The 25,427-nt window shown below is 32.7% G+C and overlaps 1 long non-coding RNA gene across 2 annotated transcripts in view; it reads right to left on the reverse strand.

The window, feature by feature from the left end:
- The window catches only part of LOC140845029 (uncharacterized), a 144,414-nt gene that overhangs the window by 63,048 nt on the left and 55,939 nt on the right, over nucleotides 1-25,427 (reverse strand). Inside the window, exons 3-4 of one of the 2 annotated variants that reach the window (XR_012123644.1) lie at nucleotides 12,748-12,889; nucleotides 5,822-6,527 (exon numbers count right to left, since the gene is read on the reverse strand). This is a non-coding gene — a long non-coding RNA (uncharacterized lncRNA). Of the gene's footprint in view, nucleotides 1-5,821; nucleotides 6,528-12,747; nucleotides 12,890-25,427 lie in introns of those variants that run through there. The other variant, XR_012123647.1, reaches the window with a different exon arrangement.

The following is a 25,427-nucleotide window of genomic DNA, read 5'->3' on the forward strand; positions in this document are numbered from 1 at the left end:
CACCAAACAGCCATGGGCTTACACAAAACCTGTCTCCAAGTCCTGATGTAAAACCCCTTCTTGACAATTTTTCCGCCTTCTCTATACCTGCTATGTTGGAGAGTCCTATAACAGAGGAGTTTAATTTGCTTATGCCCTCATAAAGGTGGGTTTAAAACAAGAAAAATTTTTTTCTTCCTTTTAGCCACAAGCCTTTCAATACAACGTTATTATTTAATAGTGTGCTGGTAATGTCAGGAACTGTGTGTTACAATGGAGTTTGACAATGATAACTGGTGTGCTTGTCTGCAGAATGTAGAAGATGTATTTACTTCTATTGGTGCTGCATCGGAAGCATTCTGGCTCCTACTCCATTCCCTCTTTCTTGGGCTTTGGAAATCCAGACCTGCATTAGGGTGTGGGGAAATGTTCTTTCAACATGATTCAGTAGTCTGACATAAGGGTAATGAAAATCTGATGGAAATGTCTTACTAGACAACTGAAGTACAGTAACTAAAAGCTAAGTTAGAATAAGCTCCAATACTTAATATATTTGCGTGTGTTTTCAGAAGAGTGAAATGGAGAGAGAAAGTAGTTGCTTTGAAGGAGCAATGAAGGCAAGCAATTAATTTCTTCATTAGGATATATGATTAATGTAATTTTAGTGAACACAAAGCAAATAATTTTATTGTGCACAGTATATATAATAGAAACAGTACAGCAAAGAAAACATCAGGAACAAGAAAACTAACATTCTGAAATCAAAACTTGAAAATCACTGAGAACTAAGGGAAAAAATAAGATTTTTTAGCTTTTATATGTAATTAGAAACTGAGATTGAAAAAAATCATTCAAGAATAAAAGAAATTCTGAATGCAGACCATAAGACTTCAAAAATTTATAAATGTGTTTAATTAAAAAAAATCATAAAAGGCCTTTTTGAATCATGGGTCAAAGTCTCACTTAGGCAATATTAAAATGTGTTTTAAGAGAAGCTAAGGACTTCTAGCATAATAAAATAAAATTACTAAAAACCACAAAGATCAGCACAAAAGCTGGATCTTCTCCAAGAAACCTTGGCATGACACAGTAGACCAATTTACAGATTGCATCCACTCTTCTAGAACACCAGCCAATTAGACCTAACATTTTCTTGAATATGCACTTCACTTGTAGAGAAGCAAAAATGCGAAACATTAATTTTATCAAGCTAGTTGAGAAATTTTTCCTGAAAATTAGATTAACAACTACAAAACTCACATTTTGTGGTTTTTTAACTGATTAGATGCTGTGAGTTATAGGAGTCACATTGGTTTATTTCCTGCCTCCTAGTCTACAAATATCCATGTATCAGTTAACACTTGTTCAAATTTATTTTCATACAGTATTGGAAAATAACTTTTTCTTAAATATTAAAGTTTGATCTAAAAATATCTAATAGCTTTGAAGAAAATAGAACATGCTAAATAAACCCCACAAACACATTAACTATGACCAAAATGAATTCAAAGGCCAGTTATGAAAGTATTTATGTTATTTTCATTCAATTCAGTTATTTATTGAGGACCTTCTATATGTCAGGAATAAATAGGATTGTGATGATGAATAAGACCATTTTTATTGTACCAAACTGAACCTTCATTCCAAACAGCTCTTTTTAGATTAGGCACATAATTTGTTGGTAACTGGAAGCAAAATTAACATACTTTTCACTGTCTTATCCAAATTTAATTTTTAGAAAAAGTAGGAATTAACTACTTTTTGAAATTTAAATTTGTATCTTTTCATCATGAAAGCTTCCAAAAATACAGAGCATGTTGAAATAATAAAAATAACCATATAGATTCATCAATTAATCTTTTTTGGATTTTTTAACATTTCTATCATAATCTAATCCACCTATCTATATCTATTTTCCCACCTATTTTTGCCTTTTTGTAAAACCACTTTCAAGTATATAGTCCATATTCAAATATCTTGAACCAGTATTTACTAAAAAATAACATATTTGGCTCCTAGATCTCTTTAGATTCTTTAAATGTATATATCTCTACAGTATCGATTTTTTGAAAAGATCAAGAGAGTTGTTTTTAGACGATTCTGAAGTCTGAATTTGTCTTTTATCTTTGTAGGTGGTCAACTTGTTCCTTTATATATTCTTTATGAACTGGAACATAGGTCTAAAGACAGATTGACTTTACACATTTTTTGGCAAAAATACATCATAGTTGATTGGGTAGTTCATTGAACCTCATAAGGAGATATTTACTGTCAAGTTGTTTAGCTACTCAACATCCTAAATTAGATCACTAGATTTTGGGAGACACTGAGATCTTTTTATTGTAAAGGTATATTTTCTCCTCTGATACTAGTAAGTAACATTTTGAATGTCTAACCCTTTAATGGTATGTACCTGAGAAATTATTGTTTTGAGGATTAAATCATATGAAATTTTCTTAATTTATATTGTTGTTTCTCCCTATTTATTAAAGGGTATTCTTTACAAAGGACTAGTGCTAATCTCATAGAGCCGAAGTCATCAACTATGACAAATTCTTTTTCTTTTTTTGTTGTTGTTAAGGATTTGTATGAGTTGTTTATATTTGTTTTATTTCTTTTTGAGCATCAATATAAGCTTACACATATTTATATATTTAGTGTATTATAATCAATTATAGCAATGATCCTTTTAATGCATAACTGATCCAAATTTGGCACAGGGATCTCCTTCAGTTTTGTATCTGTGTCAAAGACTTCAAATAAGTCTTTAAAAGGTCCCCTGCTTTTTGATAAGACAAGATACACCACATTTTTCTTATAATTTCCCTGCCTTACATATACAAATACCCATTTCTCCAAGAGATCCTGTATTATATTAGTGAGGAATGATGTTTAGAATTCAAAATTTGCCATTTAGAGGTGCTCATTTTTAATGGTCATTCAGTTTATAGAGCTCAGAAATGAATTATTAACATTGGTTTATGTAGACATGCCTAGTTTAAATTTAATATTAGATATTTTACTTGTTTGAAACTATGCTTTTATTTATTTATCAACTTAAGACCTTGGTTCTAAAAATTTACATATTGTATGTATTTTCTTATCCTATAATAAATATTAAATGGTTTCAATATTATTATAAGTAATATTACTATAATATGTTACTATAATAATATTATACTTATGGTATACATGGGTAACACAAGGGAAATTTATAATTTTTTTGTGGGTTTTTTTGTTTTGTTTTTGGAAGGGTTATATCCCAGTGATGATTTATAGAGTTCTCAATTTAAAAAAAATCATTCTAAGGTATTAGGATTTTATTGTCTTCCTTTATAAGTGTTTGCACTTGTTTGGCAAATTATTAAATCACTTTCATATCATCTTGGTGCTTTCAAGTCTTATTTGAAAGCTTTGTAAGGGCAGGTCTAAAATATCCTTTATTAAAGAGCTAATTTAACTACAGAAAAAGTGTGACCTACTGGGTTCTCTACTAGAGTTCCTATGTTTTCCCTACTGGGTCTGATTAAAACTGAAATGTCACCCAGCATGGCTGGAGCTCTTGTAATTGTTTAGCTTACATCTTGTTTGTTTGCTTCTGTTATTGTACATGCATGTGTGTAGGTATTTGCACACTTTTGAAGTTTTTTAGTGTCTGGCCTAATAAAACCTTACTGCAGTTTTTTCTTTCCTATTTAGTTGTATTGTCTAATAATTCAAATCAAATGCTAAATACCACAGAAAGCAGTGGCCAACTCTGCCTTTTTCCTTTCCACTGTAGAAATATTTCAGTTTTCCCCATTTAAGAAAGATGTTAGTCTAGATAAAGCACATATATTTTGTCATGGCGAGAAAGATACCATCATTTAATATATTACTCTGTGTGTGTGTGTGTGTGTGTGTGTGTGTGTGTGTGTGTGTGTGTTCTCATCAGAAATGGGTACTGAAATTTGATGAAGGTCTTTTCAACATCTACGAATATAATCATAACATTTTTCTTTGACCCTATTAATATGAAAACAATATTTTAATCCTCTATTTCCTCAGCTGTAAAAACCATAATTATGCAAGCTGGGGCAAAGATAAGTAAATATCCATATCACTCACAAATACAAAAAATAAATAATTAGAATTAATAAATGATAGTGCTTAACAAATAAGATCTATCAAATTGGACCTCATTCCAATGTCATTTTGTACCAATTTTCTGAATAAAACAAATCAGTTTTCATTTGTATTTAATAGATATGGATCATAAAACATCATTTTATATGGCTGAGAAGCTATTCTCTTTCATTTGACTGTTGTTCTATACTTCAGACTTCTGATTCTCCATTCACAAATTTATATTTACTACACTTTTAAAAACTGTGAGTAATAGTGGCTAAAAGTATAGAATAACAGAGGCTGAAATTAAATATAACTGTCTAAATCTACAAAACTGTAATATGCAATACTTTTTAGCTCAGCAAGTCCACTTTAAAAAGGTCATAAAATATATTCTTATAAATGTGAAAAATATATGGATAATAATATTCATTATAATTTGTAGTTCAAGTACACAAAACTGGAAAGAATAAGTATGTTCATCCAAAACTTCTTAGGTAAATTATAGTGCATCTATACAATGAAATACTATTAAATTGTTAAATGGAAAGTGAAAATTAGTATGTGCTAAGATGGAAGGATCTCAAAAATGTGGTAAAAATAAAAGGAACTTAAAATATGTAAAAGGATCCCACTTTAAAACTAAAAATTCCCAGAGAATTTCTGAGTGAGAATATACAAGAAATGTTACCTCAGGAAGAAGAACTGAAGTTACTGGGAAGGAGGTCTCTTTATTTTTGAAATATTTTTAAATATACACACATTGCTTTAATAACAAAACATTTAAGTTAAAAAAACAAATTTACAAAGATACATTGTTAAAAGTTGTCTAATTAAAAAAAAATCATACATAGAAAATCAATGATTCAATTTGCACACTCAAATTAAAATTTCACCGATTTTTTTTTGCCCTAGGAATTAGATTCCAGCACTAATTTCCAAAATAAATAAGCTTCAGAAATTTTTTCCATTACAAAGGCACTTCATTTTTATTCTATTTTGGTTGTTATTCTTTAAATTAGAGAATTCAAAGTTTAGTATATTGGATAATTTGGAAATGCACCATGCAGAGGTGAAGCTATTTTGTCCTTCCATCACTCTTATTTCTGTGTGAAGTTTATCATTCTAGACTCTAAGCAGAGGACCTAGGGAGCCCTGAGGCTCTATATACCATAGGTACATAGTAATCAGAGGTGTCACTGAAACCACAGTGGCCAGAAAATATTAGAGTCTACATCTGAATACCTAGACTTTTCCAGCACATTTCAGAATCACTGCCTACCAAAGAGCCAAATTAGACTATAAGAAGCCAACCCAAAATTCAGAAGCAGCGTTTATGCATCTAGAAACTGCTGAAACCCAAAAGTGAAATGAAGTTAATAAAAGAAATGTCCTCTGGCAGTACACTTTCATTAGCTACTCTGAGTCTCAAAGTTTTAAAAAATAACAATATCTTGCTCTTTTCTTTTCTTTCATCACATAAGTCTCTAGCCAAGTATTATCTTTTCCACGTGGAAAAGCATTGATCTCTTAAATGCCCTTTAATTATTAGACATACACTGTTGGAGTCATTTTTAAATAACTTCTCTATTTTCCAGTCCAATGTGGGTGAGACAAGAACATGTTATGAAGTTTAAACTATGATATGAATGAGCCCTTGGGTAATGAGATAGTTTTTTGTGCATTATAATAGCCCAAATCTAAATAAAGTCAAGGATACTTATGTTGATAATATTAAAGGAAAATGATTTGGTTGAATATCTAAGCTGTAATGTATTTTTAGCCTTAGATGGCACATTTTAGCATCACAGTGAATGGTAAAATTATGAACTCTTAGTTTGGAAATGGGATTTCTGAGGTCTTAAATTGCTAGTCTAACTGTTTATCCCTGGTGCATGCTGGAAAAAGTGAGAATTTATTTTGATCATGTATATTTTCAGTGAGAACTTTATCATTTACAAGACTGGCATAATGACTAGAACCATCTTCCTTTTTTTTTGTAGATAATTATTTTTTATTGAAGGGTAGTTGACACACAGTATTACATTAGTTTCAGGTGTACAACACAGTGAATCAACATTTATATACATGATAATTCTAGCTACCAGCTATCACCATACAAAGTTGTTACAATATTTTGACTATATTCCTTATGCTATACATTACATCCCATGGAACCATCTTCTTTCAGCTAAATTCTGTCTCCTTGTATCTTTATCCTACAGTCTTGGTTTGCCCTCTAAATAATGTAGAACCAAGTCTTCCAATTTCATGATACAACTATTTAAATAGCTAAATATTTCTACTTATCTCCATTTATCATCTACAAGCTAGTTGTCTTCTATTCCTCATATCACTTTCTTTTGAACATGATACCAAACACTTCAATGCTTCATGTAGAACTTTCTTTTAGATACTCTTCTCTTCTGTTTTTCAAATTCCTGGCCATTTTAAGAATCAAAAGATATAATGCTCTGTTTTAATAACCACTATAAAGTGTCATTTTTTTGTCCATCATAATGTCAGACAAATTTCAGAAAATCAAGAACTCTGTATTTGATTTAAAATTCATGAGGTTTTCTTACCTTTCAAACAAATATTCTACAACAGCTATTCTCAGTTTAGTTCACAGGCCTATGAGCATCCCTAACACACTTCCAGGGGTTTTGAAATGTCAAAAAACTTTTAAAAATAATACTAAGATGTTATCTGCCTTTCACTGTATTGACATTTGTACTTCTAAAACAAAACCAATGGTAGAGAAGTATGGTGATGCCATTTCATGAATCATTGTAATGGCATCAAACTCTACTGGTTGTCATTTCATTTTTACTGTCATGCTCTCAAAAGAAAAGATTGTTTAAGGTTATCCTAATGAACCAGTAAAACTATTTTTAATAAATTTCAATATTTATTATTCAATGTAATGAATTAGAAAATATATATATATATTTTATGTATATATATATATATGTGTGTGTGTGTGTGTGTGTGTATGTTCCAAAGTATGACTATTAGAGAGAGAGATGAGATGGAGAAAAACATAATTGAAAATCAATAGTTCAAGAGAATGAGGAGCCAACATGTCTTTTGGATCCCTATGTGGGTGCTTAAGTCATCAAGGTGGTGACAGAAGTAGAGGCAGATAAGAAACAGTAAGGCAGAATACAGAACATGCTTCAGTGTTTGAGAAGGGTGATGTAGATATCTAGGGGTTGGTAGATAACAAATTAGAAGGAGGACCTTTCTTTTTGTTTTAGTAGTTGAATGGCACGAGGTTCAAAGAAGCTAGTATTTTGAAAGAGTATCTGAGGTAAGTGGTTTGCATTTAGAGAATATACTACCTCTGGTTCCTAATTGTAAGGAATAAAAGTATAAAACATCTTTTACTAGAGAAGCCTACAAGGGAAATTGCTTCATCAAGAAACAAGAGAACTTGAGTTCTCACTAAGAGTGAAAAGATTAAGGAAACATCAAAAGAAGGTATTGAGGTTAAAGAAGACTTTTTAAAATCGTATGTCTAAAGAGTTTGTGGGACAAGAAATAACAACTGTTGGAGTGGATGTAGAGAAAAGGCAACCTTCGTATACTGTTGGTGGGCATGTATATTGGTACAGCCACTGTGGAAGCAGTAAAGAGGTTCCTCAAAAAATTAAAAATAGAAATGCCAGTAATTTTATTTTTGGGTATTTATACAATGAAAACAAAATCACTAATTTGAAAAGATATATGCACCCCTATGTTTATTACAGCATTATTTACAATAGCCAACATATAGAGGCAACCTAAATGTTCATTGACAGATGACTGGATAGAGAAGATGTGGTACTTATATACAACAGAGTATTACTCAGCTATAAAAAGAATGAAATCCTGCCATTTGTAACAATATGGATGGACCTACAGGGCATTATCCTAAGTGAATAAGTCACATAGAGAAAGACAAATGCCATATAATTTCACTGATATGTGGAATCTAAAAAATTACAACAAATAAACAAATGAACAAAACAGAAATAGCCTCATAAACATGGAGAAAAAATTGGTGGTTGCCATAGGGGAGGGGAGTAAGGGATGGGTTGTATAAGTGAAGGGAATAAAGAGGTGCAAACTTGCAATTATAAAGTAAATGATGGGATGAAAATTACTGCATAAGGAATATAATGGGTAAGAATGCAATAATTTTGTAAGATTGTAATAACTGAGATGGTAACTACACTGATTGTGGTGAGCATTTTTTAATGCATATTATTGTTGAATCACTACATTGTACATCTGGAAATAATATAAAATTGCATATCAATTATGCTTCAGTAAAAATGAAATAAAATCAAATAGTTTGTGGAGAGAAGAGGAGTAGGGCATTAGGATTATGAGAAGATGAGTAGACTAGTATGGTGATGATTGTCCTCTGGATAATTAATGGTCTTAGATGAATAGGATAAAAAAGGTGATGATGTAAATCCTGATCAATTTCTTGTTTTAGAGTAAGCAGCTCAGTCAATTCAAACTGTGGCCCAGAACACTTAACATGGGGAGAACACTGTAATTTCTCCCTCTTGAAGCTACTGAAGATATTTCTGTGCGGACAGAAGAGTAAGAGAGAGGGCAAGGGAAAGACTATTTTCTTTCCTGTATCCTGTGCCTCACCATCATGTCCTAGTGAGTTACCACAAGGTGATGACTGCTCCCATTGTTTCAGACACATCACTGCTCCTGGTGGCAACAAGGCCCTGGGTGTGATGTAACACAGTGCTTGACTAAGGAGAGAAGTCTTCGTGGCTCAGATTAGTGTGGTAAATGAACACACTGGAAAAATAGGGCCAAGATGTGCTTCACTGGGGGCTGAAACTTGGTGTTACTATGCGGTGGCTGACTTCAGAGATGCTGACTAAGAAGGATGAAGTTGAAAGCAATGAAGTGATATTTAACAAACATGGGAGTATGACTCAATGAGGAGTAGAAATCAATGAGGCAGAAACGGACTCCTCTTGAAAACAAATGAGGCAAAAATGGACCAACTCCCAATCCTTTTCAGGATCCTTTTTTTGTTTGCAACTAAGTCAGCCAAGCTGAGTTCCAGTCATATTTCTTCCTGCTCTGAATTGCCTGTATTTATGTCCAGTTATGGACATGAAAAATAGCCCACTAGAAGCATAATTGCCCATCCTCCTTACTCCTCAGCCAAAATTGCTCTTATACTGCACAAGTTCTAACTCCCAATGTGTTTAAATGTCATCACTCAGTCAGTGCCCTGCCTAAACCAAATACATCATCCCATTTCTCTTTTCAGAATATTGGGTTTGGAGTAAACAGGGACATTAGAGAGGACATTGTGCTAATGGATAGGACTAGAATTCACACAAAAAATATCAGCATCCAAAGGAAATCTTCAGACTGTAAGTTATGTTGTTTTCCTAGGAACACTTTTGTAATTTCATAAGGCTGCTGAGAATGATATTTGTAGTTTTGCTCAGTACTAAGGGGCCATCCCCAAAAACTGTTGAAAAGCATAGGATGGGTTCACTGTTTTGTAGCAAATACTCAAGCAAGAATGTCTGGAGAGTGACTTAGTGTCTTTAGAAACAAACTATGGAGTTTGTAAGGAGATAATAATAATTCATCCTAAAATTTGGGGTTAAAGTTCACATTCTCTAACAAGGTTTTTAAGGCTTTCTGTCTGCTTCCTCACTGGACTTATTCCTCACTATAGACACCAGTCATATAGAGATAGTGAAATCTCCTTTGCGACTTTTCTCACTCTGTTCTCAGCATGGAATGCAAACTCCTGATGCTCAGGATGTGACAACTTTACTCTCCAAAGCTCATTCAAAATATTACCCCTCTGTTTACTGGTCTTTATAAGATCATAAATCGCTTGGGGGAAAAGGCTGTAGTCATGTGCTCACCCCACCCCGCCCCACCTTTTTTTTTTTTTGCCTCTACACTGGAATTAGTACAGTGCTTTGGATTAATATACATCAAATACCTTGTATGTACTTTGAGATGACATGTAACATGAGATGAAATGTGTACTTGGAGACATGGATCTAATATTTAACTCTGTCTCCACTATGTATACTATGACAATTCAGAAAAATTTGATCAACTAATGTTAATCCCTTTTATCTTCCAACTTAAAATAATACCTCAAATACAGTAAGAGAAGAATTCAAGACTGAAAATAGATATCAAGTTTGGCTAAGCTTTGAGATAAGGTTGTAGAGACAGTATGCCTCTGAGAACAAAGGAATTTCTTACTCTTTCAAAACTTTTACCTAACATTGCAATAGACTAAAGTATTTCTTACTGATTATTTTTTAAATTTTATGTGTGAGGCCTTTATTACACCTAGTACTTGGGGCACAGAGCTGGTAGGCCACCACCTAGGCCTTAGTTTTTTTTTAACTTTAAGTGAGAAATGGAATGATATTTCCGGTAGACCCTTAAAGGACAAAGAATACTATTTTTAATGACCACAACATCCCTTATGATTATGTTCGTGTTAGTGAGCAAAGAATACTGAGACAACTTATGGAATTGGTTATGGAGTTGTAGAACCATATTAATAATGATGCTTCACATTTTTAAATAGTATTTCTTAAAAGACAGCTGCTTATACAAAACGTATTTAAGGGTATTTCAGATAATTATAATTCAGAATAAACTAGTTTAGAACTCAGAAACAGATATAAAGTAGGAAAGAGTAGTATTAAAATTTGCCACTTATGTCCTCATTGCTTTTAACAATGATTAATTTTGCCTGATTATTTGAAACACTGTTAGGTCATTTTATTTAAGTTGAATCAAAGGTCATCAAACAATGTCTATTTAAATTTTGATGGATAAGGCATCACCATTCTCTCTCACTCTAAATATGTAAAATTCTAGTAATAGATTGCTGTGATCTATGTGGCAGTAATAAATGCTTTCTACCAAATAGTTACAGCTCTTCTCTATCTTGATACATGATAGGATTACACTGACTGATTCCTTGCAGTTAAATGTGATCATGAACATACTTGACTAATGAAATATGAGCGGAAATGACATACATTGCTTCTAGACAGAATTCTTTTAAAGTAGGTAAGTAACTGTCTTTTTAAGCCACTCTTATGGTAATGCTATTTTTAAAAGGTTATTTTTAATTTCAGCATCAGACTAACCTCAGTGATCAAGAAACTGAAATCGAGAATTGAGTGTCTTCATAACAAAATCATAAAGATACGTTGCATAGGCTTAATGGTTAGGGGGCTGGACAGCAATAAGACTGTGATCCAGGGTCTGAAAAATAGCCATCCATGTTAGACAGTAGCAAATTTTTTATTAAACATGAATTCTGGGGGAGAAGTTAGAAAATAGAATATTATTTGTATGTATTGTTTCTTGGAGATTGAGACTGGTAGGGTATCATGGGAAAGAGATGACCTCAGGAAAAAAGTGTGCAATATGAAAGCAAGAATGAATGGAACTAAAGAGAATATAATTTTCAAAACTTTTATGTTTGGAAGTACTAGTGATTCTCAATTTGTTGTAATGAAATTATAAGTCAAAAATGGCTTATAGCAACAAAGACTTCTTATGGCTGTCAGCAGTGGCCATTATTCCTTTGTGAAAACCTCTGATAAACTTAAGTATATGCGAGTAAATATCCAACAAGAGATGTATCACAAGTGAAACATCACCATTACAGATAGTAAATATGGCTCATAGAAAATTAACTAAGGAGCTGTATTTTCCATTATCATACGATAGGCTCAGGGCAGTTATAGCTACCTTGAAAGAGAAAGAGATATGGAGATCAGAAATAAAGAAATATGGTAGACATAAGAAGTATAACTCAAAGGATACTCCGTGGATATTGGAACAGAGAGCTGTTTGGAATCAGGTTGGAAGCTCACTTAATTTTTGAAAGAGATATAAGACTAAAAGAAGCATCAATTGGGATCTAAAATTATGTCAAGGCTAAAAATGACCACACAGCTCCTAACTACCAAAACAGTTAGGTGGGCTGACTAATCAGGTGTGCTGTTAATAAAGGAAAATTTATCACAACCTACTTTTAAAAGTGAAAGTCTCGCAAGTGTCAGTGCTGTAGCTATGAGAAGTAATGGACAGAGATGCTACTAATTTAGGGAAGCAGCCTAATTCAACATCATCTCTCCCAGGACAGGAAGGGAATTTCTCAAAATACCTGCTCATAGATATGTCAAAATTCCTATGGACCAAGAAACAAGAGACATTATTTGTCTCCCTTGTTTCTTCCCTTTCCAAGTGGGGTTATTTATTGAAGTCATTCCTTCTTCTCTGACTTAGAATATTGAAGGGTAGGAACATATACCTTTATAGGTTTCCAGAACAAATAAAGCCATACCTAAAACTCTAGAATCAATTTAGGACTAATTCACAGCCCCCAATTCAGAGGTTGCCACAAATTCTCATAGACTCTTTTCTTGAGTATGGGTAAAGTGACCTGCATAGAACTTTTGGATTTTCCCCTTGAGAAAGGCATGTGTTTAGTCTGGAAAGAAGGAACTGAGTATATGGTAGCTAGAAGGCGAATATGGTAGTCACTCGGGTGTTTACCATTACTTCTGGTTCTCCTCTGGGAATATGTTTGGTTCGCACACACTTATAATTAGGTGAAGACATGACACCTACCTTGAAAAAAATGGGGAGAAACTATGTGTCACTTTCACATTGAAGACTTCAAAAGCAGGTATGTAATTTATCATGCTCTCTTTTTCTCTGATGCAGCAGTCAGTGATGTTCCAGGTGGTGGAGGTTATCTTAGTCTGTGTATCTGAGAGGAAAATATGGAGAAGAGCTGCAACTAAATGATAATAATCCCACATCATACAAGCAATAAGTGAGCCTGCAGTTATTTATTACTGCAAAATATCCTAACCTGCTTTAACTACAAAAGTTCTTTTTTTTAAGTCTGTTTTCTTTAAATCATTTCAAAATATTTCTAACTACATATGTATGTATATGTATGTATGATGTGGTAAAAAAAATGCTAGATATACCCCTGCATTCACTATATTAAAATGTTAGAAATTAAGTTGGGCTAGGATTCAATGTATATTTGCTTTAATCCTAAATATAATTGTAAACAAATTGAAAAAATTATTTAACTCTGTCCTTTCATTTGTAAAATAAGGGACATCTACTAAATTTAATTCTAAATTTCTATGATTCTTTTAAATATAAAACAAAAAAGAAAAAAGTTTAATGAATTTTAACATTTTTCAATGCAACTGATTTTAATTTAGCAACACATTATATGTATAATGTATATATTATTAGCATTTACCCAGAAATCAGGATAACATACCATAAATTTTTGGGAAAACTATTCATAATTCTCAAGATCTCCCTTCTTCAAGCTTCCTCACTACCACCAAGAAGTTTGATATTTATTTTTAGCTTTCTGAAACTCAGAGCCTCACCACTATTACCTGTCTTGAGATAAGCAAGATCTTAATTTTATATCACCAAAATAAACCACAGTTTCCCAGGTCCTCTCTCATCTTCTATATTAAAATTATGGGTTTATATGTTCTTGCTTTATTCCAGTATCATTCTCTCCCTCAAAGTCCTGAAACTCTTCAATTTACCACTTTTGTAATGTGGTCCACTATCAACAAGACCTTTTATATCTTTAACTCTTTGTATAAATTAGGGTTCTCCAGAGAAACAGACATGTTTCTATTTCTATATACATACCTATTGTATATAGGTGTGTATACAAGGAGATTTAATATAGGAATTCCTTTATATGATTATAGAGGCTTAGAAATCCCATAGTCTGCTGTCTGCCAGCCTGAAAGCTGGAGAACCAGGAAAGTGGGTGGTATAATTAATTTAATTCAAGTCAAAAAGCCTGGGAATAGGTGGTGGAGATGGTGAGAATCCTGGTCCACGACCGAAGGCTCAGGAACCAAGAGCACTGATGCTCAAGGACAAGAGAAGACATATGTCTCAGCTTGAGCAAAGAGAGTGAATTCACTGTCTCAGACTTTTTGTTCTATTCAGGCCCTCAGTGAATTGGATTATGTCCAACCACTTTGATGAGAATATCTCTACTCAATTTACTGATCCAAATGCTAATCTCTTTCAGAGACATCCTCATAGAAGCACTCAGAAATAATGTTTTATCAGCTATCGGGGCATCCCTTAGCCCAAAGTAGCACATTAAGTTAATCATCATGCCCCTTATCCAACCTCCTATAAATGTCTTCGTCTATACATTAATCTGGGTCTGTCTAAGGATACAGCTTCCTCTGCATACTTCCTTTGGTGGTCAACTTTTCTCAGATATAAAATAGATGTAATTGTCTCACTATGATTTCTAGACAGATAATTCTTTCTCAGCTAACTCACTCTTATTTCTTGGATAATGCAGCTTCTGGATCACTGTAAGTCTTTCTAAAATGTTTTGTCTTAATGTTTAGTAAATTCAAAATATATATGCTCATAAAATTACTATAAAAGTTGTAAATGTGGACTAGATATTTTGCCTTCTAATATTTTAAATAAAAATTATTTTCCTTAGATATTATGTTATCAGCTAGCATTCAAAGGCATAATTAGGAAATGTAATACATCACTAAATATCATATTAATGATAAATACTGAGCATAATGTGTATTATATCATATAGACCTCCTTCATGGCCATACATTCCCAAACAACTGGTTTACTTTTTATTATGAACAGAATAACTCTTATCAATGTTTATGATTCCTTCTTTGTTTTGCTTATAAGTCCAAAGCCCATTTAGCATCAACTCTAGCAATCATACTTTATTACATGGCATCTTTGTTCCAGTTTCTTCTTACTTTACGGCATTATTTTTCTTGTGCTCCACTCCATTCATCTATTTGCTTGCTTTATTTTATAGCAATGTGGCTTTTTTCTCTGGAACTTGACTTATATCTTCCCTGAACTGAGGCAGAATATCAATCAGTTAATCAATTTAAAAACAAAAACAAATAAGTCTGGCATACTGATTACAAGTTTCGGGATAAAAATTTTATATGGCTTCAAAGATAATAGATTATCAAAACAGACCCAAGCACTAAGAAAAAGGCAGAGATTAAATCTCCAGAAATGAGAATCACAACATAGGGACATTTGTGAAATTAGGCAAAATTCTAATTATCTAAATTGGAATCCAGCTATTTTAAATGCTACCTAAGGTAAGGGTCCTCAAGAAGGGAGAGTCTGAGGAATTTAAATGGGGCAAATAGTGGTGAGAAGATTGTTGATGGAACTCAGTGTAGGCAAGAGGGAGGGAAAGCCTGAGATAAGTCTTCTGGTTCTACATGGGTTTTTCAATGACATATTACAAGTTAAACCTCTCCTCCTACACCTAAATCCAGGTGGCTGCTCCCTCACTTAAACCAACCTGAACCTGGTAACAGTTCTTTATGTGTTTCCTTTAGCTATAGTCCCAAAATTCTGATCTCAAAACTAACCTATAATTTCAAGAATTTAAGGGAATTTTACCTTGTGTCTGATCACTGTACTTTCACAAGCAAGGAAACACAGTGCACATTTCATGCGTGCATTCATATATTCAACATGGATCCAAAATGCATAGTTTAATTTTATGTTCAGCAAGCATAGAGCATTTGCCATGATGTATGTTGAAGTTGAGACTATTTCTATCTACATAGCTTTATTGGGACTAAGAGTAGAAACTACCTTTCTCAACACAAGTTGACTATTTATTCCAAAATTATTTTGTTAGGAAGGCAAGGCTATAAACTAACGAATAGTTTCATTATTTGGTTTTGGAAAATCTTGCAATTTACCCAGACAAAAATGTATTCATATGGGCAAAATACTTGTTCATCTGCTTTAACAAAACACACTTTACTTATCGAATTTAACTTAAAAAAACCCAAACGCCAAATGATCAAACAAACAAACAAACAAAACAGAAATAGACCCATAAATACATAGAATAAACTGGTGACTGCCATAGGGGAGGGAGGTGGGTGAAAGGTAAAAGGTTAAGGGGATAATGCAGCACAAACTTCCAGTTATAAAATAAATAACTCACATGGATGAATAATACAACATCAAGAATATAGTCAATAGTATTGTAATGTCTGGATACTGACAGTACCTACACTTATCATGGTGAGCATTTTGATGCATATAATTATTGAGTCACCATGCAGTACACCTGAAACCAACTATATCAACTATACTTAAATAAAAAGTATCTCTCCTTTCTGTGTCAGTGAATTCTAAACAGTAATGTTAAATTTTCCCAATTAATATCCAATAATATGCTAAAATGTGCCCCTTCATAAAAGATGTGCCTTAAGCTACTTGAGCCGAGATCCCAAAGCCTGTAATACACTCCTCTGCCCCTTCTTTCATAGACATTATAAAATGTTTTCAAGATTGTGTTCTTTATTTCAACTGTTTTAATGAACTGGGCTTCCCTTGACTAGCACTTCTCTTGGTCTTGGTGGGAGGCTGCAGATGATGATGTAAGGCCCTAAGTATTGTATCCTTGTATAAATATCTGTAAGTATTGTCTGCAATTAATGACTAACACTGGGGAATGAACAGCTAGAAATTAATGGCTTTGGAATACAACAAGCTTGGTTTGAACTCTATATTGTTAGCTAAATACCTATTATAACATATGTAAGATATATACAGCATATATCACTGTATGTACTGCTTGGATATAAATCCAAAAGTCTGAGGTTAAATAGAAGAAAAAGTTATAATTAGATGACTGGAACAAGGAATAGGGTTAGGCACCCATAAGAACCTTGAGTCTGATAGGCAGCAAAAGTAAGCATCTAGGGAATCAGGTATAATACAGAATTTAGCCAAATTGATAATAATCATCAAAGTGCAACATCAAAAAGAAAAGAATTGTAAGTAGCATTGGTGGTAAAAATTACCTTGTAACTGAGCCAACCTCTTTTTAGAAAGGAGTCTATATTTTTCCTATGCAAGGCACAACCAGTAGTAACAAACTTGCCTTATAACTACATATATTTTCAAAAGGTATTCAGGAACAGAGCCCAGTGGGTTATCCTAATAACATCCACTAAATATTAGAACAGATGAGTCCTCTTAGTTAACATGATCTAATTTGACATAGACTCAGAAAAGAAAATGTGGCTGAGTATCTATAATGATTTGCATCCTTCTTTTTTCATATATTTCACCAAATTGCATGAGAAGGAGGAAACTTAGTTTTCTAGGCAATCTTTAATCCTTTCTGTGAGGGGATTGAAGGTAGCTTGTTTTCTTTTTTAGCATCTTTACTTGCTTAGGTAAGTCAAATATTTCACATGACTGACATATCTGACAGAAATTAAACCAATGAGAGAGTTCTTTTCCAAAAGCATTACTGCGAATTTCTATTATACCAGTTATTATTTGAAGACACAATGCCTTCTCTTCCTTCAGCCTGTCAGCTTTTTTCTTTCATTCCATTGCCACAAAGGTAATGGGCATCACTGACAATTTCCATTAGGAATGTTGAATATGAACTATTTATGCCTTATAGCTGAGAGTGTTTATGCTAGCAAATGTATGTTTCATCTTACCACTTTTAGCCAATGTCTTGAGATCATTTTTATCTGGAAAAAAATGCACATTTCTAAAATGAAGTACTATATGCTATTTGTGCTCATGTTATTACTAAGTTCTTAATAGTAGACACCATCTTCAGAGTTGCTATTCTGAATAATTGTTTTCTATTTTAGTCCATATTTTTGTTGAAATGTGGCTTATTTGTTCCAATAACATTTTTAATGTTTTGTTTAAGGCAAAAATAAAAAATACAGAGTCAGAGCTGAGATGTTTAGTTTGCTATGATTAACCTTAGAGACATCATTCATTTAGCCATAAAATAAAGAAAATTAATAACATATTAAGAATCAGAATGCAATTTTAAGCAAAATTTTACATTTTTATATAAAAAGTAAACATTTGTCTCAAATTGTTTAGTAGGTTTGAACTTTAAAGTTTTTTTTTCTGGGTACTATATATTGCAAAAGTTGATCTTAGTGCTTTTGGACAAGCTATTTCCACTCTTTGGAATACGTTTTCTCATCTAAGTCTCTTTAATTCTCAGTTTTTCATTTTAACTAAAAGCCCCTCTTGAACCTAATCAACATTAGGTTCCCTGCTTTTCCCTCATAACTCACATATTTACTCTACTAGCATGATTACTTCTTAGTATTTGTCTCTATTATTGTTATTTAGACTGCTAGAGTGAGGAATTTATCATCCTTGGACAAGAGCAGAGAGGCAAATAGTCAACAACAAGGCAGAGTTTTACCAAGGAAAAAAAATGTATACATATGAACTGTCATTGAAAGCATCTTTAATACAGTGATCTCATTCATAAGAGGCAGAAAAAAAATCAGCATTTGGGAAGTCAATGAAAAAATAAAAAGACCCAGTTTAGATGGAACCTGGTACCTACCTCACTGCCATGAAGACAGAGAGCCCAGAGCAGGAGGCTCCTGGGACCTCAAGGGAGTATGCTGTGCCCGAATCAAGGGCTTTGACACGTGGAAATGAGCTTAAATTTTTTTTTCTGGGTATTGTATTTTGTGAAAGTTGTCTCAGGGCTTTTGGGCTAGCTATTTCTACTCCTTGGAATACATTTTCTTCCATTTGTCACCTAATTCCTGTTAACACTTTAATTCTTAGCTGGCGCGTCCTGAGACTTCTGGGATGCCTAAGCTCCCACAAACATTACAATAAAAATGGTTGCTTTCGTAAAACTATGGCTACTAAGTTTATTGCAACAAGTAAAAACATCATGAAAGTCTTGTAGTGTCTCAAGATTATTTTATAAAATATCTGAAAACTGATATTCTCTTTAAAATACTTTTTATATTGCTCCTTCACAAATATTACTATTATTACTAATACAAATAAATAATAAATTATGTATAATAATATAATAACAATAGCAGAATAACTGATATTAACTTAGTTCCTAACATGTGCTTAGCAATATATACAATGTTTTATTGTATATGTGTATTTCTTATTTGCCATAAAACTCCATGATGTAAGAAACAGGAAAAATAAGAAAACATGAGAGATCAAAATGTTATAAATGTTAGAACCAAAGTTGGAATCAATATCAAATTCCTATTATGTAACAAGCACTCTTGTAAGCAGTGATTCATTAGATAACAGAAAGAAAAGAGTATCTACTGTTGTGGAGTTTATATTCTACTAAGTAGAGAAAGACAATACAAAAAAAAATAGCAAGGGAAAGAGTTAGAAGGTAACAGTCACAATGGCAAGTTAAATATGATGGTCAGCGAAGGCTTACTGAAAAAAGACATTTGAGTAAAGATACAGATGAAAGGGGAGTCTGGATTCACTCCAGAAATAGCACTAAGAACAACATGGCTGTAAGAAGAGAGAATCAAGGAAATGTTTAAGGGAAGTCAGATTATAAAGTCTGTGGAAGCCATTTTATTTTCATTTTAAAGACTGTCTTTTGTTCTGAGAAGATTTGAGAGACATTGGAGAACAGTAACACAATCTGACTTCCATTTTGATGATCTGTTTTTGGAAGCTGTGTTCAAAAGAGTTTGTAGGAGCACAAGAGTGGAAGCAAGTACAATGTAGGAGGAATGATGATTATTAGGCTATAGCCTCTTGGCTCTAACCCATTCTACTTTGTTATGCCTTGTGATCTGGGGCTAGGACTCTTTAAACTTGCTAGCATTCAAATCAGTTGTGCCATTAGTGAGTCACAGGCAGCCTGGAAGCTAAAGGAGAAAGGAATGACACTCGCCATCCATCCTCTTTTCCTCTTGCCCCTTTAGCTGAACTTCAGCAGTTCGGTAACAATTAGTTGCAACAGCAGTGACTGATTCCAGGGCGTAGTTTCCTTAGAGATCCAAGAACCAGCCTCCTTGTGCCTTCTCCAGAGCTCAAGCACCAACACTTCAATGGTCTGGAATCTCCTTTCAGCTCCTGGGCTACCTGTATTTTGTTTACAGCACCATTAGAGCTCATGAAACATGTATATGAACACTAAAATTGATAGTAAAAGCAAGAGAGTGATTATTACAAATGTTAAAAGAGTGTTCACCCATGAAAGGGTAGGAGTATCTAGAAGGGAATTTTAGGGGAAGGCGCTTCTGTTGTGATTGTAACTTTATTGATAGGGGTGATTGTTTTATGAACATTTGTTTATAATTATTCACTATGCTGTATATTTGTTCTATATATTTTGTGTGTGTGTGTATATATATATATATTTCACAATAAAGAACATGGAAAAATATCAGTGTGAATTTTAGAATCATTCTGTCAAGTTGTCACAATATCAGTCAATTGTTTAATAGATCTACAAGTTGCTAAAACAAAAGCAAATCTGGGGAAAACTGCCTAATCCTTGGGGATAACAAAATTCTCTCCTCCTCCAAAATTTGTATGTAATATTTTCACATATGTGCTCTGAATTTTTTCCAATATTTTCCTGCTGCAATTGAGGTAGGTATACATTTCTCCCTTAACTTGTTTTTGCAATGAATTACATTTACAGAATTTACAATGTTAAATAAATCTTTCCCTCTTGGATTAAACACAATTCGTTCATCAGGATCTGAGAATTAAACTGAAGGAAGATTACCAAATAAATGCTGTTAAATTAAAGGGCTTACAAGATTACTTAGACATCATTTTTTCATAATTCAGTTGGTAAAGAATTTCATTGAAATTTTTAAATTAATTTTGATTTACTTACATAAAGTACTGTATTTTAGATTCCTCAATATTTAATCTTAGATTGTAATTTATTGTTTATTTGTGCATTCTTTTTTTTCTTTTATCAGTTTTAAAATGTTTTTGAATATTATTATTTTGAAAATAAACTTGCCTTTGTTAAGCATTTATATCTTGATTTTATTTTTCCATTTCCATGCCTTCATTCTGTTATTACTTTTGTAACTTTTTACCTGTGCGCTTAAAGCATTAATTTTCAGCTTCTTTTCCCTTAAAGTACTTAAAGTACTGTTCTTTAAAATACAACCTTAGGTGTATGCCTCATGTTTCTGCATGTGGCATTGATAGTGTCATTGAATTCTTAATAGGTTTTAAAATTTCATTTTTTGAATATTTGTATTTTTTAATGTATGGGTTTTTAAGTTGGCTTTTGCTTACTTTTTAGTATAATTGCACTGTGCATAGAGAAGACTGCCTATGTGCTACAGCTATTTGATATATGTTAGTGTTTGCTTCAGGACCTAATATATTGTGACTTTTGGAGAATGTTGCAAGTGTTCTTGATAACAATATGTATTCTGCAATTGCTTGGTGCAGAATTTATTATGTTTTGCTTGTTAATTGTGCATTTTAAGATATGTTATAGCTTATCTATCCATAGTTTGTATATATGTCTTGACAGCTGTCATAAGGATTTGTTAGTTTCTCTTTGAACTTCTATCAAATTATGGTTTATATATATATTGAGGCTTTCTTATTTCATGTAAACAAGTATAAACTTGTTACTGTTTTCTGAGTAACTGAAGTTTTCATCATTATACAGTGAATTCTCCACAAAGATTGTGTATTAAAATCTTTTTGTATCAAATTAACAGCTTTATTTTGTTCACCACTTTATGAGGTTTTTTCCCCCATTAACTGATTTTCAAGCATCCAAACCTTTAAACATTTTGGTCACAATTTCAAACAAAGCCTATAATTTGAGTTTGCATTTTCATCCAGACCAATCATTATTGTTTTTGTTTTTAATCTAGCATGTTTAATTTCTATGTATACAGCATTGCAACTGATAATATGCACTTATTTCTATATATTGTGTACTTTCAAACCACCTTTCTTTATCCTTCTTTTGTTCCATTTTATTACCTTATTGTGACCTGATTAAGATTAGCCTTTCTCATGCCATTCTATTTATTGCTATGAATTTGGATGTACTTAAAAAAAATCTTTGAGCATTAAATATGTTTATCTTGCATATTTATTTTTTAATGTAAATTAATATTTTAATCTTCTCATATACTACCAGATTTTAAAACATTTTAACAAATCTCCTCTTCCAAAGTTATATAACTTTAGTTTTGTCTTTTTGCTGTCAAATATATATGTAATGCATTTTGTAGCCTTAAAGTTTATTGTTTTGCATTAACATCAGATAAAAGTATATATTGTAACAGTGAAAAACCTTAGTATCTCTGCCTTCATATTGTATCTGTCTCCCTTACTGCCTGAATCTTTGGGTCAAAAAGCTTCTGCTCAGCCCTGCAGCTTTGCACATAGGCTTGTTAATAATCAAAAGGAATTTTGCTCTCAGTGTAAGATTGATGCAACTAACCACTTACCCAAAATTTGCCTCTCCAGAGGAGATAAAGAAGTATGTACAAAAATGATGACTGGATTGTCAAGGACTTACAGGAATGTCATGACCAGACCCATGTCAACCAAATGACTAAAATCAATTAACCAAGGACAAAAAGTTTCACAACCTTTCTCAGATGTCTGGATGCCTGATGCCAATGATCACCTCCTGACCTCAACTCTCTTCTGTTTCCCCCTTCCCTAATATGCAAGAAACTTGAAATCAACCCTAAGATAAGATGGTGCTTTAGGACATTAGTCTGCAATCTCTTGATCTGCTAGCTTTTCAAATATAGTCACTTTTCTTGACCCAACACCTTGTCTCTTATATACAGTGAGTAGCATGAGCTTAGATTCGGTAACAGTACTTTTAGAAATTTCTGAATATTTAGTCTAAGGTTTGATTAGAAAATATCATTGTACTATATATTTGAAAGATAATTTTTTTCTGAATTATGTACCTTTTATGGGTTGTATGCATATGTTTTCTCTGAAATCTTGTTTCCATTACAACTGTCTTGGGAATATTTTACATCACAGTCCCTAACTTCAGATTATGACATTTAATCAGACTAGGTTGAAAACTGAGCATTCGTACTTTTATAGACAACCCCCCATTCTGGTTCCCAATAGCAGCCAAGTTTAAAACAATAGGCTAAGTTGAACAGTGAACTCTCTGAAATCATAACAGTATCTTGTTTTTCTATATATTCCTAGTAGTTTTCATAACATGATGTAGTAGTGGCATGTAAGACAAATAAGTGAATAGTCAGATATCATAATGACATTCACTGCTTAGAATAAACAAATTCAGTATGTTGACACAGTCCTTCAATTTAAATTAAACATTAAAAGTAAACAAAAGCCTGCCCATTCATTTTTCTCTTAAAGGGTTTTAATAAGCTGTTTCAACAGTTTCATTTACTTTTTGAAAATAGAATCGTTATCAATCATAATCTTCCATCTCTCTAATTTATCCATCATTTGAAACTGTTAGCTATTGTTCGTTTTTCACAATGCACCTGTTTATCTTCATTAAATAAAATCAGACTTATTTGCTGATTATTACTGAACTAGTTTATGGTTGGTGATATTTTTAAATGGAAGCAGCAGTTTTGACTTGTAGCATATTCCACATGACAGCTGTGAACTAAGGTTTTTTAGAAGTGCTACATCTCTGGTGAGGTTGGTAGGCTTAATTAATGCCAAATGATGCTCACACTAGGCAAGAGACTTCTTGCAGTGAAGAAGGAAACAGCACATTTAATTTGTTATTATTAAAGGGAATGTGATACTGGGACTGGATGATGTTGAAGGCAAAAGGATCTATCTGGCAGTCAATGTAGGCTCATTTGCATTCAATTGATAATAAAACTATATTTTATTAAATATCCAAATACAAGCTACAGTTTTATATTGGATTGATTTGCTCTTAATTTTCGTTTCCAGCATGTTTTTTGAAAGTCAAACTCTATGTAGGGAGCTTCACAGGAATGCCATTCACCCACAAGTCACCAGTACATTAGATTATTCTTAATCTTCCTTGATTGCTAGTTTAAGTATTAAACTTTCTATTTAATCACTAATTCATGTTCCCAGTTGAACATACATAGGACATTTAATAAAGAGAGTCATATATATATTTGGATAATTCTGATATACATAACTTTTTATTTTCTCTAGATACTTTTTTTTCCTAATATTTCTATCTAATTATGAAAGAGGTTTCTAGAGGTCTAGTAATAAAAATGAAGTTTCTGCCAAGGGCTCCTTGCAGTTTTAAATTTTTTGAAAAATGTTTTAACTACTTTATTATTTTGTATATAGTTTTATATCTTGTGTTTTCTGCATAAATTACATACTTTATCATAACCAATGTCCTTTTATCTTCCTCAGCAATTCTTAAAATCCATATTTTCTGTTATTTTTATTATTATTTTAGTGTGCATGACATTTTTTAAGTACTGTTCCTTTAATAACACCTTTAGAAAGAAGGTGAGAAGACACAGTTGTATAGAAGACACCTATCAGGAGCTCTGAAGCTGAAACGACCCATCAGAGTTATTTTGTACTGACAAATGGCTACTTTATATCTCTACCTGGAGCAACCATTGCCTGTAAGAATGTGCCACACTCTCAAGTGCCACAGAAGATCTTGTCAACTGAAGGCTGTTTGCAGCCAGTACAACATCTCCCTTGAAGAAAGACCAGGGTGGCACAGTATCATGTCCACCATGAACATTACTTTTGTGAAGATATTCTAGTACCATTTCTTTTGTTCTTCAGCTCTAGCTGAAAACTGTTTCCCATATGTTATCCTTTCTGAGTAGCCTCAAGAACATCCTTTAATATTTCTTGCAGTGCCTGTTTGCTGGTGAAACATTTCTTAGGTTCCCTCTACCAGACATATCTTATTTATATTTTATTCTTGAAGTATATATCTGTTGGATGTAGAATTCTTGGTAGACAATTTTTGTTTGTTTTAGTATTTGTTTTTGTGTCCTTTCAGCACACTCGGTAGTTTCATAATTTTACAGCCTCCATAGTCACTCACAAAGAGCCAGTAGTCAATGAAATTGCTGTTCTATATGTAACACATCTTTATTCTGTCATGGCTTTTAAGACTTTCTCTTTATCTTTGGATTTCATCAGTTGGGCATTCATGTGTTTAGGTATGGTTTTATTCATAGACATCTTGCTTTAACTTCACTGAACTTATTGAAACTCTAGATTTATTTCTTCCAACATTAGAAAATGCTGTCATTATTTCTTTAAATGCCTTTTCTGCCCCATTCTTACTTTTCTCCTGAGACACCTATTGCATGCATGTTAGAATTTTTGATATTGTTCCATAATCCCCTGAGACTGTTCATCCATTTTCACAATTTTTTCTGCATCTGTTCTTCAACTAGGATAATTTCAAGGGATTGCCAGGTTAACTGAAACTTTCCTGTCTT

The sequence above is a fragment of the Manis javanica genome, chromosome 2, assembly GCF_040802235.1.
Source record: "Manis javanica isolate MJ-LG chromosome 2, MJ_LKY, whole genome shotgun sequence".
NCBI classification, from domain to species: Eukaryota; Metazoa; Chordata; class Mammalia; order Pholidota; family Manidae; genus Manis; species Manis javanica.